Raw genomic sequence first — 12,450 nt, forward strand, 5'->3', positions numbered from 1 at the left:
CAGGCACTGTGATTGCTGTGCAATATGATCCTCCTGCACTGCTCTAAACAGCTGCACTTTACTTCTGGGAATGCTTTGGGGAATGGGAGTTGGGAATATACAGATGCACATAGAGGTGAAATATATCTAAAGCATATGATTGCAACATGTGGGTATTGTGTTCAAACAAACATTTCTGCTCTCTGCTCGTTCCTCCTCCCTTCTCTGTCCACTCCCTGCCCTCTGTCCATCTTCTCCCCTTCTCTGTGTGTCCACCCCCTCCCCTTCTTCTGTCCTGCTAGTCATTTCACCCCCGAATGCTTCCCTTGTAAAATGATCCGACATTCGGATCAAAGATCCGGATCTTTTCAATGATCCGATTCGAATCATCCGGATCATTGAAAAGATCCGAACTTCGCATCTCTACTCCGCATGCCGCTGCTGCTGCCCTGCTGGTCTCTGTCTCCTGTAGTGACGCTGTCCAATCACGCTCTCGCAGGAAGTGCTGCGAGAGCATGATTGGACAGCGTCACTGTAGGAGACAGAGACCAGCAGGGCAGCAGAAGCATGCGGAGCGGAGCTAGCATCATCTGAAGCTCTGTAGCTATTCTCCACTTGCTGCTGGCTGCACTTCTGGAGGAGGGGGGTGCGCGGAAGGGGGGGCCCCTAGGTGAGGGGGGGGGGCTTCCCCCCCTCCCCGCCGCTCTGTGCCCAATTTCCCCCCTTCCAAGCTGTGCCCCCCTCCCTCTTAGCTCTGGGGCCCACCGATGGGACCATCGGTGGTTCGGTGGCTCAGTCCGAGCCGGGCTGCACGGCCCTAGAAACGGCCATGGTTTTGGGTGAATGGTCCTGACATCTGCCCACAATTGGCACAGAATGCTATTCAAGTTCCTTCTTGCCCGGCATCCAGTGATCTATCTGAGGACTCTTCAGTGTTGCTGGGGGTGTGGACACAGACTACTGAATCACCACTTTGACCAGATAATGTCAATCTCATTTTCCAAAAATGAATAAGGTGGGTCACTAACAGCTACCAGCTTCCCTCCACGGATGTCACAGACAGATGCCAATTCATGCTGCTTCAGTTCTCCCAGACACTGGCTGCCAACACAACCTCCACAGTCTCAGGTGCTGCTGCATTGGTGGAATGTTTCCGCTGTCCGCTATTTAGCGTCAGACTTTTTTTCTGCCGTTTCTGTTGTCATAAGTCAAACTAATATTCTAAAAATAAATAAAAATGGAATCCTCTTCCTCCTCCTCATTATAATTATTATTATTATTATTCATTATGGAATGGGATGCAACTGTAGATGAAAATGTTATTCAGTGAAAAAGAAAATTGTAATATTAATTGCATTAGATGGCTGAGTGCAGGAGATTCCACTAACAGAGGTTGCAGTTACCCTAATTAACACAAGATGGCGACATCACACCTCCTAGGTGAAACGCACAGATAGGAAGAAATGAAGCCAAAGACAGGAAATGATGTAACACAGTAGGATGAGAAGGTGCAGAACGTGGAGAGGAGACGTTGTTGGAAGAGGTAATTGTGTGATTGTTGTTGTATATTGAGCAGAGTGGAGGTCGGGGTGGACATACTTTGTTACAGAGTAGGTCATAGTACCCCTGTCACTATCCTGATCATCCCCCTTGAAGTAATTGCAGGGCGGATTGCTCAAACTCAGTCCTATCACGCGAACAACAGTCTGTACACACGCCCGATTTAGCGGGCGAACGACGGGACGTTCAAACGACCCGTCGTTCGCAAAAATCAGACGTGTATGGGCCTTAAGTCTCCCAGATAATGAAATTGACAAGATGACCCCTTGAGCTACATTGCTATGTTATGAATGGCTAAAGTGACACAGGTTATATGGCTGAGAGCTGGGTGCTAGTCTAGTTTGGGGGACCTAGCATGAAACCTCATAGGGAGCCGTTATCCAATCACAGCAGCCTCTACAGCACAAAGCATTGTGATTGGCTGAATAGTGTGGGCATACTTTACCACAACCTATCTGAAACCTAGCAGTTTGAGAGAGTGCTGTCCACCCAAAATAAGTTAGCAGAATTTCTCTATGAGGTTTCCTGCTGAGTCCCCTAAACTAGACTAGCGCTGAGAGCTGTCTGATTGGAATTTTATACCAGGTAATAGGTGAATGTTTAGTGATATGAAGGCTGTGAGCAGGAATCCAGGGACATACATCTATAAAGTAAACCTGTAGGTAGTAAAAAAAAACCCTGGGGGGGGGGATACTTACCTCGGGAGGGTGAAGCCTCTGGATCTTAATAAGGCTTCCTCTGTCCTCCTGAGTGTCCCCGATACAGCGCTGGGGGGAAAAAACAATAACAATCCTAGTTGCTGCTGCGCGCATGTGCGTTAGTGGCTCCTGGCTTCAGCAGAAATAACGGAAAATTGTTATGTACCTATCGGTAATTTTCCTTTCCCAATGCTTACATGTCACAAACACTTGGGTAGATGTCCCGCCCACTTCTACCCCATAGGACCTTGTAATTATAGATTCTAATCGTTCACGCCCCCCCCAGTCTACGTCCGCCTCCAGCTCACCGAGGCGAACATAGAAGGGAGGGCTAGTGTTGTGACATGTAAGCATCGGGAACGGAGAATTACCGATAGGTAAGTAACAATTTTCCGTTTTCCCTATGCTTCCATGTCACAAACACTTGGGATCTAACTAGGAAGAATGAAGGGAAGGCACAATATTTGCAGAATATACAATTTTTAATTTAGGAATTTGTAGTAGTCAGTACAGCTTTCCCAAATACCAGTGAGGATTGCGCCGCCACATCAACTCTGTAGTGGCGCATAAATGTATGAATGTTCGACCAATTCGCAGCTTGGCATATTTTGTCTGCAGGAACCTTATTATAGGCTGCCCATGAAGTAGCCATTCCACGTGTGGAATGGGCTCTGATTTGTTCCGGTGGTTCCAATTTGAGAATTTTATAGGCAGTTTGGATAGTTTTAACTAGCCATGAGGCTATGGTTCTGGCCGTGGCTGCCTGCCCCTTTCTGTAGCCAGATGGTATAACCCACAATCTCTCTGTGGCCCTGAATTGTGACGTTATTTCTAAGTAAGTTTTGAGTGCTTGAACCACATCCAGGGGGTGTGGCTCATTGGAATCCTCAATTGTAAAGGAAGGTAGAGTCCAGTCCTGATTGAGGTGGAAAGTTGAAGTCACCTTTGGGATAAATTCCTGTATTGGTCTCAATACCACTCTATCTAGGAAAAAGGAGAGATATGGTTCCTTTGAACCTAGGACCTGGATTTCTGAAACTCTCCTAGCCGAGGAAATCGCTACTAGGAAAACCGTTTTAGGAGTCAGATGCCACACGCTACACTGTTGTGCTGGGTGAAATGGTTGTTTTGTAAGTGCCTCCAATACAAGAGGTAAATCCCATTTAGGGAATAAGTTCTTTATTGGCGGTCTCAGTTTTAGTACCCCCTTGGTAAATTGCTTTATTAGTGGGTGAGTAGACCAGGAAATTCCAGTGAGAGCTGTAAGAGCTGATATGTGACTCTTCACGGTATGGTAACCGAGTCCCTTTGAAAGGCCATTCTGTAGGATATCCAGGACTGAATTTGGTTCCGGTTTTAGAGGGTCAAACTGTCTTTCATTAGCGAAGAGTTGGAATCTTTTCCATACTCTACTATATGTGACATTCGTAGTTGGTTTTCTAGCACTTAATAGTGTTTGTATTACTTCTTCTGAACACCCGGATTGTTTTAGCCTTTCCCTTTCAACACCCATACCATGAGTCTCAATTTCTCTGGATTCTGATGATGTACCTTGAGTCAGCAGGTGTTTGTGGTATGGGAGAGGAACTGGAAACTGTAATTTCAATTCCCACAGGAGGGGGAACCACGGTCGTTTCGGCCAGTATGGAATAACTGCTATAATCGTCACTTTTTCTTGGTAAAGCCTGAGAAGTAGAGGCCGGATTATAGGTGTCGGAGGATAAACATATGCTATCGGAAAAATTCCATGGGATGGACAGCACATCCACTCCTGCCGACTGCTAGCATTGGAACCTGGAGTAGAAAGTCCTGCATTTCGTATTCTCCGGGGTAGCCATGAGATCCACCTCCGGCATACCAAATTGGCTGCAGATCCATTATTATTATTATTATTATTATTTTTTATTTATATAGCGCCAACATCTTCCGTAGCGCTGTACATAGTACAAACAAATAATGGGGAACAAATATACATAAGAAATACAAGACACTGTACAGTCATGACATTGAATAGAATAAATACAGATACATACATCGTTGATATGTAGTTGGTACATATACATATGTTAAAATTACAGCAGTATGAGAAACACTAGGAGGAGGTCCCTGCCCTTGCGAGCTTACAATCTAGAGGGTAGTGGGGAGGAAACAAAAGGGAAGGAAACACAAGGATTAGTGGGTGAGCCAGTGTGCCTTCAGTGCTGCCTATAGCAAATTATAGGCTTTTCTGAACAGGTGTGTTTTCCGTGATCCATTGGAACGTCTCCTGGGATAAACTCCATTCGTTGTTGTTGAATTCCCGTCTGCTCAGATAGTCTGCTGTTTGGTTCTGTTTGCCCGGTATATATAAGGCTTTGATGTTCCACAGGTTCGTCTCTGAGAACTGAAAGACTGCTGCTGCTTCCTGCAGCAATGACATACTCCTGGTGCTGCCTTGTCTCTTTATGTAGGATACTGCGGTTTTGTTGTCCATCTTCATGAGTACAGTTTTCCCCTGTAATAAGTGCTGGAAACTGATAAGTGCATGATATGCTGCTCTCAGCTCTAGGGTGTTTGCTGGTATCCGATAGGTTGAGTGAGTCCACTGACCCTGAGCGTACCGGCCCTCGCAGTGGGCTCCCCATCCTCTTTGACTGGCATCCGAGGTAATGATGGTCATTACATTGTCCTGAATTAAATGATACTTGCTGAGGTTGTCCTTTGACGTCCACCATGTTAGGCTGTTTTTCATGAGTGGTGTAAGTATGATCTGTTGATTGAACGATTTTTTGTTCCACTGGTTTAGAAACCCCCATTGTAATGGCCTCATGTGCCAGTGTGCCCAGCGCACCATTGGTATGGTAAATGTCATCAAGCCTATCAAACTGAGGCATTGTCGTGCTCGCATCCTCGACCTGGTCAGTGTTAGTTAGACCCTCTATATTAGGTTCTGTGCCTTCTGTAGTGGTAAGGCTAGTGAGTTTTGGACTGTATCGAATAAGGCTCCTAGGAAGATCATTGTTTGCGTAGGTTTCAGCTGGCTCTCGCGATAGTTTATTTTCCATCCGAAATGTATTAATGTTTCTATTAGTATCTTTCTGTGTTGCAACAGCGTTTGTCTGTCTGACGCTAGAAGGAGTAGGTTGTCTAGGTAATGATACAACCTTAGTCCTTTCTCTCGTAATAATGATACCACAGCCTGTAGACCTTGGAGAACGTCCTTGGCGCTGTGGAGATTCCGAAAGGTAGGCAGGTAAACTGGAAGTGGTCTTCCGCAATCGCAAATCTTAGATACTTCTGGGACCTCGAGTGTACTGGGATATGCAAGTATGCGTCCTCGAGGTCCACAGAAAGCATCCAGTCTGACTTCCTTATGGCTTGACGAATTGATTCTAGGGTCTTCATCTTGAATCTCATGAGTCTGATTCTTTTGTTCAGTTTCCTGAGATCCAACACTGGACGCCATTGTCCCGTTTTTTTTAACACGAAAAATAATGGGGAATATACCCCCTTGCTCCTTTCTTTCATAGGTACTGGTATTATTGGTTCTTTCATTATCAGTTCTTGGATGTATTGTTCCAGGATCAATCTCTTGTCTACTTGTGTTGGAATGTTCGTAATCTGGAAACAGTGTCGGGCCGCCGATGTAAAGCTCCATCGATGACCCCGAGAGATTGTCTTTAATACCCATTGGTTCTTTATGTATTCTGCCCAAACTTGCCTGAAGTGACAAACTTTCCCTCCGACTGGGTAAGCTTGGACGGGTTTCCCGTCAAAAGGGCTTCTGTTGTGTTGTTTAGGAAGTGGTTGTTCTCTGTTTGTTCAGACGTAAATTAGATTGCGAACTTTGCCAACTTCTTTTGAACTCCTTGCCAGGTCGATAGGATCTTGCATTTCTGTATCTAGCTTGTTGCAGGCGGTTAGTCTGTTGATTAAAAGGTTTTCTTGGTTTCCTGTCTTGTGGTATTAACCCCGACCTTCCGCCGGTTACTCTTTTAATCGCGTCATCCATTTCTCTGCCGAAGAGATTAGTGCCATCATATGGTATCCTGCACTAATCCTGTTTTGATGCGGGATCGGCTGCCCAGGATTTTAGCCATAAAGCCCGTTTGGTGACGGCGGAGGAAGCCATTGCTCTGGAGCTGCATCTGATTACATCTACTGCGATCTCTCCAACGAAGTCAGCCGTGAGGTTGAAGTCATCTAATGCGGCTATTATCGCATCCCTGTCTGTTCCCACTCTTAGTGCTTCCTCTATATTCGATGTCCAAGCTCTCAATGCTCTAGAAATGGACGTTAAAGCAATAGCTGGTTTGAGTGCGTTACCAGTAATTGTATAAATTTTCTTTAATTCCGCATCCATTCTCTTTTCCAATACATCTCTGAATGATGTGGCGTTTTCCCTCGGTAACGTCATTGGTCTTGCAAGGCGTACTACTGAGGCATCCACAATTGGTGGGTTATCTAAGGATTTAGTTTCCTCCGCTTTGAGTGGGTATAATTTTAAGATTCTATTGTTTATAGGTGCTCTTTAGTCTAGCTTTTCCCATTCTTCTTCCTTGATTATATCCGCGATTTCATTCATCACTGGAAAAGTGGTTGTCTTCTTCTTTAAGTGTGTAAAGTATTCTTTATGCTTAGTGCCACTGGTGGACGGCTCTTCTGTATCCTCAGCGTCCCATTCTATTGCTTCTCGCATAGATTGAATATACGGTTGTACCAGTGCGAAATCGAAACCGCCAGCGATGTCGTTGGGTTCTGTCGCTGTTTGTGTTTGGTTCTGTTCGACTGATTGCGAAGGTATTCTGGGCAATGTTGCTAAATACTCCTTCATGGAGTCTTGAACTGCCTGTGTAATCATCTGTGAAATGTCCATGGGAGTTTGTTCTCTGTCTCTAGCCATTTCACTGAAACATCTTCCGCAGATCAGGAAGAGCTTTTCTGTGGCAAGCCCAACATTTTTTATAGCGAGGTGGAGATCTTGATCTGCTCCTGTATCTAGGAGTAGGGCTTTTTCTTCGAGATCTTGACCTCGAGCGATTACTCTTTTTCTTCCGATGTTTCCTAGGACTAAACAATTGTTCAGCTCCTGAGCGAAACATAGGAATCGGGTAAGAACCTACCTTGTTGCCCATACCTTTCAACCCGACGCTGGTCTACTGGTGGCGCAGTGGGAGGAATAGAAGCAGCAGAAGTGGCTGACGGAATGAAGAAAGAAAGATAATAAGCCCCCCTGATATGGATAGCTACCTCAAGCAATAACTATAAGTTACTTATGACAGTTTATAATCAAAATTTGCACTTACTCTGTCTGGGAGCATCCGGAGGTGCTATATCTGGACCAGTCTCGCTGGGAGCATCAAGCCCGGGGTCAACATCCATACTGTACTGCCAGGTAACTACAGAAAATTTGGCAAAGGCAATGTGGTAACGCACAGATACCACGCTATGGCCGCCGGACGCCATCCCGAACGGCATTAAATGCCTGCACCAAGTGTAGCTCCACCCCCTGCCACTGCTCTCGAACAGGGAGCCAATCGGAGAGAGGCAACGCGCTGCTCCGCCCATTCAGAAAACGCCCGGAACCCAATCCGAATAGGGGATCGCTGGGCGGAAGTGCGCGAGTGGAAGTGACGGATGCGCTCCAAATCCGGCTGGACGAGATACGCATTACCCGGAACTAATGCAGAGGAAGGAAAAGGTATTAAACTCCCACCGCGCAGATACAGTGGCATATTTAATGCTTACACAAAGCAAAGTCGGCACATGATACGCAGCATAAGATGCCTTTAGACTACCGCTGCGGAAAGCCGCCCTCCGAGACCAGCAGATACGAGGGGGACCCATGCTAATTTATAGCTTAAAAGGTCATGCATAATAACAAAAATAAATACGGCTGCTATTTAAGTAGCCAGGTAGGGCGTATAAAATTAAAAATTGATAGGCAAATCGTGCCCCTCTAGCGATGGTCCTGTGAGGTGAGGTGAGGTGGAGGACAAAAAAAAGACTGGGGGGGGGGGGGAAGCTGGAACGATTAGGATTTATAATTACAAGGTCTTATGGGGTAGAAGTGGGCGGGACATCTACCCAAGTGTTTGTGACATGGAAGCATAGGGAAATCTGAGCCTTATTGGGTCTGCTCTACTGTGCAGGTGCGAGACATTTGTGCCTATGCAGTAGAGAGGATCCGATCAGGCTCGGCTAATTCTGCCAGAGTGGGAAGCAGCAAGCGGCTGACGAGATCTTTGGAGGTCCCAGCACCAGGCCACACCCACCACCTCCTCCTCTACTAACAGCTCTACCAACACCAGGCCACACCCACCACCTCCTCCTCTACTACCTGCTCCACCAGCACCAGGCCACACCCACCACCTCCTCCTCTGCTACCAACTCTACCAGCACCAGGCCACATCCACCACCAAGGTCTTATGGGGTAGAAGTGGGCGGGACATCTACCCAAGTGTTTGTGACATGGAAGCATAGGGAAATCTGAGCCTTATTGGGTCTGCTCTACTGTGCAGGTGCGAGACATTTGTGCCTATGCAGTAGAGAGGATCCGATCAGGCTCGGCTAATTCTGCCAGAGTGGGAAGCAGCAAGCGGCTGACGAGATCTTTGGGGGTCCCAGCACCAGGCCACACCCACCACCTCCTCCTCTACTAACAGCTCTACCAACACCAGGCCACACCCACCACCTCCTCCTCTACTACCTGCTCCACCAGCACCAGGCCACACCCACCACCTCCTCCTCTGCTACCAACTCTACCAGCACCAGGCCACACCCACCACCTCCTCCTCTACTACCAGCTCTACCAACACCAGGCCACACCCACCGCCTCCTACTCTACTATTAGCTCCACCAGCACTAGGCCACACCCACCACCTCCTCCTCTACTACCAGCACCTGGCCACACCCACCACCTCCTCCTCTACTACCAACTCTACCAGCATCAGGCCACACCCACCACCTCCTCCTCTACTACCAGCTCTACCAGCACTAGGCCACACCCACCACCTCCTCTTCTACTACCAGTTCTACCAGCACCAGGCCACACCCACTACCACCTTCTCTAGTACTAGCTGTACAAGCACCAGGCCACACCCACCACCTCCTTCTCTAGTACTAGCTGTACCAGCACCAGGGCACAACCCTCTCCTCTACTACCAGCCCTACCAGCACCAGGCCACACCCACCACCTCCTCCTCTAGTACTAGCTGTACCATCACCAGGCCACACCCACAACCCTTCCCCCTCTGGAGGTAGGTACCTCCAGGGGCACTTTTTTAATTACAGATTTACTTGAACCACTTCTTTACTCTACGCCTCTTGCCCTTAAAGTGTACTCAAGGCGACATATGACATAATGAGATACACATGTGTATGTACAGTACTAAACATATTAATAACCGGGGTGTTTTACTTGTTTTATTTTGCTGCCTGAAAGAGTTAATTTTTAAGGATGGAAGTGGCAGCTTTTGTCTTGTCAGCACCTTGTCAGGAATATAGTAAACATCACTGATAAGCAAATCACAGCCATAAATGTTTTCCTGGCAAAATACATTTTTCTACATACAGTATTTTTGAGAGCAGAGGGAGAGAAAGGGTCAATAGTAGTTCATGTATTTTCATTTAGGGACACTTAATAGACTGCAACTGAGCAGAGACAACAAAACATTCAATCTACTTTCTAAATGTCTAAATATAAAATAAAAACCTGGGATGTCTAAAAAAAAAGTCATTTTTGGGAGTAGGAGGATAAATATAATTGTTTATCTAATCAGTTTATTTTCACCTCGGGTTCACTTTAAAGCAGGAGGATTAGCCATACTATGCCAGGGAAAAAAACACATATATAAGTAGATAAATACTTGCTCTACTATTGTACTGTCCCCATTTTAATTTCAGTGAATGTTATATAGTAAATGAAGAGAATTCCGTTCCTGGTGGAGACAATGTAATTTTTCCTACAGTTTGAGGCTAAATCCTGATGTACCGTAATTTCTTCCGTTAACTTGTTTTTCTTTTCTCTTCATATCGCTAAGTCACCTCAGCCTTTCTTGTAAACACGAGTGAGCAGAGGATCATGTTTCAGCTAGGCAGCTTCACACTGCAGTCTGCTCAGCCAATAAGTGAGAAGCAGGAAGGCGGGAGGGAAGACGACAAGCTTCCCTTCTCTCACTGTCCTTGGCGATGGTATAGAAAAGAGCCTGGGGACTTAGAGAACATAATAACAGCACAGAGATTCCTGAATAGATTGGAGAGCTTGTACTGCAGGGTGAGATTTCTTGGCAGGGATAAGTGGACATAAACGGCATAGATTTCGCCTAGCCTGGACTGGAAGCAGTAAAAGGACAACTGTAGTGAGAAGAATATGGAGGCTGCCATATTTATTTCCCTTAAAATAATGCCAGTTGCCTGGCAGCCCTGCTGATATATTTGGCTGCAGTAGTGTTTGAATAATACCAGAAACAAGCATGCAGCTAATCTTGTCAGATTTCATAATAATGTCAGAAATACCTGATCTGCTGCATGCTTGTTCAGGGTATACGGCTAAAAGGATTAGAGGATCAGCAGGAAAGCCAGGCAACTGGTATTGTTTAAAATGAAATAAATATGTCAGCCTCCATATTCCTCTTGCTACAGTTGTCCTTTAAGGAAAGAACTTGCAGGGAGTAGTATAATTGTATTTTTAGGGTAGTAGGCCTTTATTCCTGAGAATGGTACAAAGTATCTATGTGGTGGGTTAGGTTAGATAATTGCTCCTTAGGGATGGAGACATATGGCCTCAATTCATAAAGCATTACCGCATGCGGTGATGCTGAAAACAGCAGACTTTCCCGAGCACTTGGCAAAGTGTCAATTCATAAAGGCTGTTACCGCATAAAAAACTGAAATTACTGAGCAGTGAGGAAAATTACCGACTTGGCTGTAGTTACCTCCAACACATGTCAGTAAATTGTCAGAAAATGTCAATTCATAAAGCCTTCAACAAGCGGTAAGCCAGACGATAATTACCGACACCTCTGGTGAGGTCTTAACAATGCACAGTGCAGGGAGCCAAAAGTCTGAGCAGGGAGCTGAAGTCTGTGTGAGTCATCTGTGCAGGGAAAGTCTGTGTGAGTCATCTGTGCAGGCAAAGTCTGTGTGAGTCATCTGTGCAGGCAAAGTCTGTGTGAGTCATCTGTGTAGGGAAAGTCTGTGTGAGTCATCTGTGCAAGGAAAGTCTGTGTGAGTCATCTGTGCAGGGAAAATCTGTGTGAGTCATCTGTGCAGGGAAAGTCTGTGTGAGTCATCTGTGCAGGGAAAGTCTGTGTGAGTCATCTGTGCAGGGAAAGTCTGTGTGAGTCATCTGTGCAGGGAAAGTCTGTGTGAGTCATCTGTGCAGGGAAAGTCTGTGTGAGTCATCTGTGCAGGGAGCCATCTGTGAGTAATTTGTGCAGGGAGCTGTCTGTGAGTCATCTGTGCAGGGAGCCAAAGTCTGTGTGAGTCATCTGTGCAGGGAGCCGTAATTATAGCTTGTAACAAAAGAGAGATATTGCCACACTTCTGCTCTACCGCTCAATGGGCTGTGGTAATTTATCGAAGTTCAAAGGCAGCTGTGAAAATCTTTCTGAATTAGCACACAAAGGTCTAAAATACAGAATGCATTATTTTCCCTCCCATATTTTTTTATCGCACTGCTTTTATGAATCAAGGCCTTAGAGAAGAATATAATCTGTGAACAGTGTGGGGTGGAGCTGTGACTGGCCGATCTTGTATGCCATGGAATACTGATCCCATAAGATCCTCGTGGAGCAGCTACCACCTCCAGCTGGTGCCTCACACGTATGCACACTCTCTGTATTACCTTATCTCTGGATTTATATTACTTCTTATGCTATAAATCCAGGGCCGGCTCAGGTATGGTCAGGATATAGAGCTGCAGTCCCATCTGCCTAGTTCATCAGGTGCCAGAGCCATAAGTAATGATAATGTATAGCTAATAAGCTGCAGGCCTCTGCTTCTATCTTCCTCTGTCTCCAGCTGTTCTCTCCTCACATCCTCATCCATCTACCGCTGCCGGCACTGCTGTAACCTCCCAGGAATGTGTGTATGGAGAGGAGGAGAGAAGCACCAGATGATGAGCAAGGCACACTGGAAGAGAGGACTGTGGTACTGAATGTGCAGGAGACCACAGCTTATGGGAGATTATCACCCCTAGCAAATTATGTTCTTTTCTATGCTCTGTTTATTA

General features: G+C 46.2%; 1 protein-coding gene across 1 annotated transcript in view; it reads left to right on the forward strand.

Moving 5' to 3' along the window:
* The window catches only part of LOC137535379 (zinc finger protein 585A-like), a 133,577-nt gene that overhangs the window by 44,164 nt on the left and 76,963 nt on the right, over window positions 1-12,450 (forward strand). The window lies entirely within an intron of this gene.

This window comes from Hyperolius riggenbachi, chromosome 10 (assembly GCF_040937935.1).
Source record: "Hyperolius riggenbachi isolate aHypRig1 chromosome 10, aHypRig1.pri, whole genome shotgun sequence".
Taxonomy (NCBI): Eukaryota; Metazoa; Chordata; class Amphibia; order Anura; family Hyperoliidae; genus Hyperolius; species Hyperolius riggenbachi.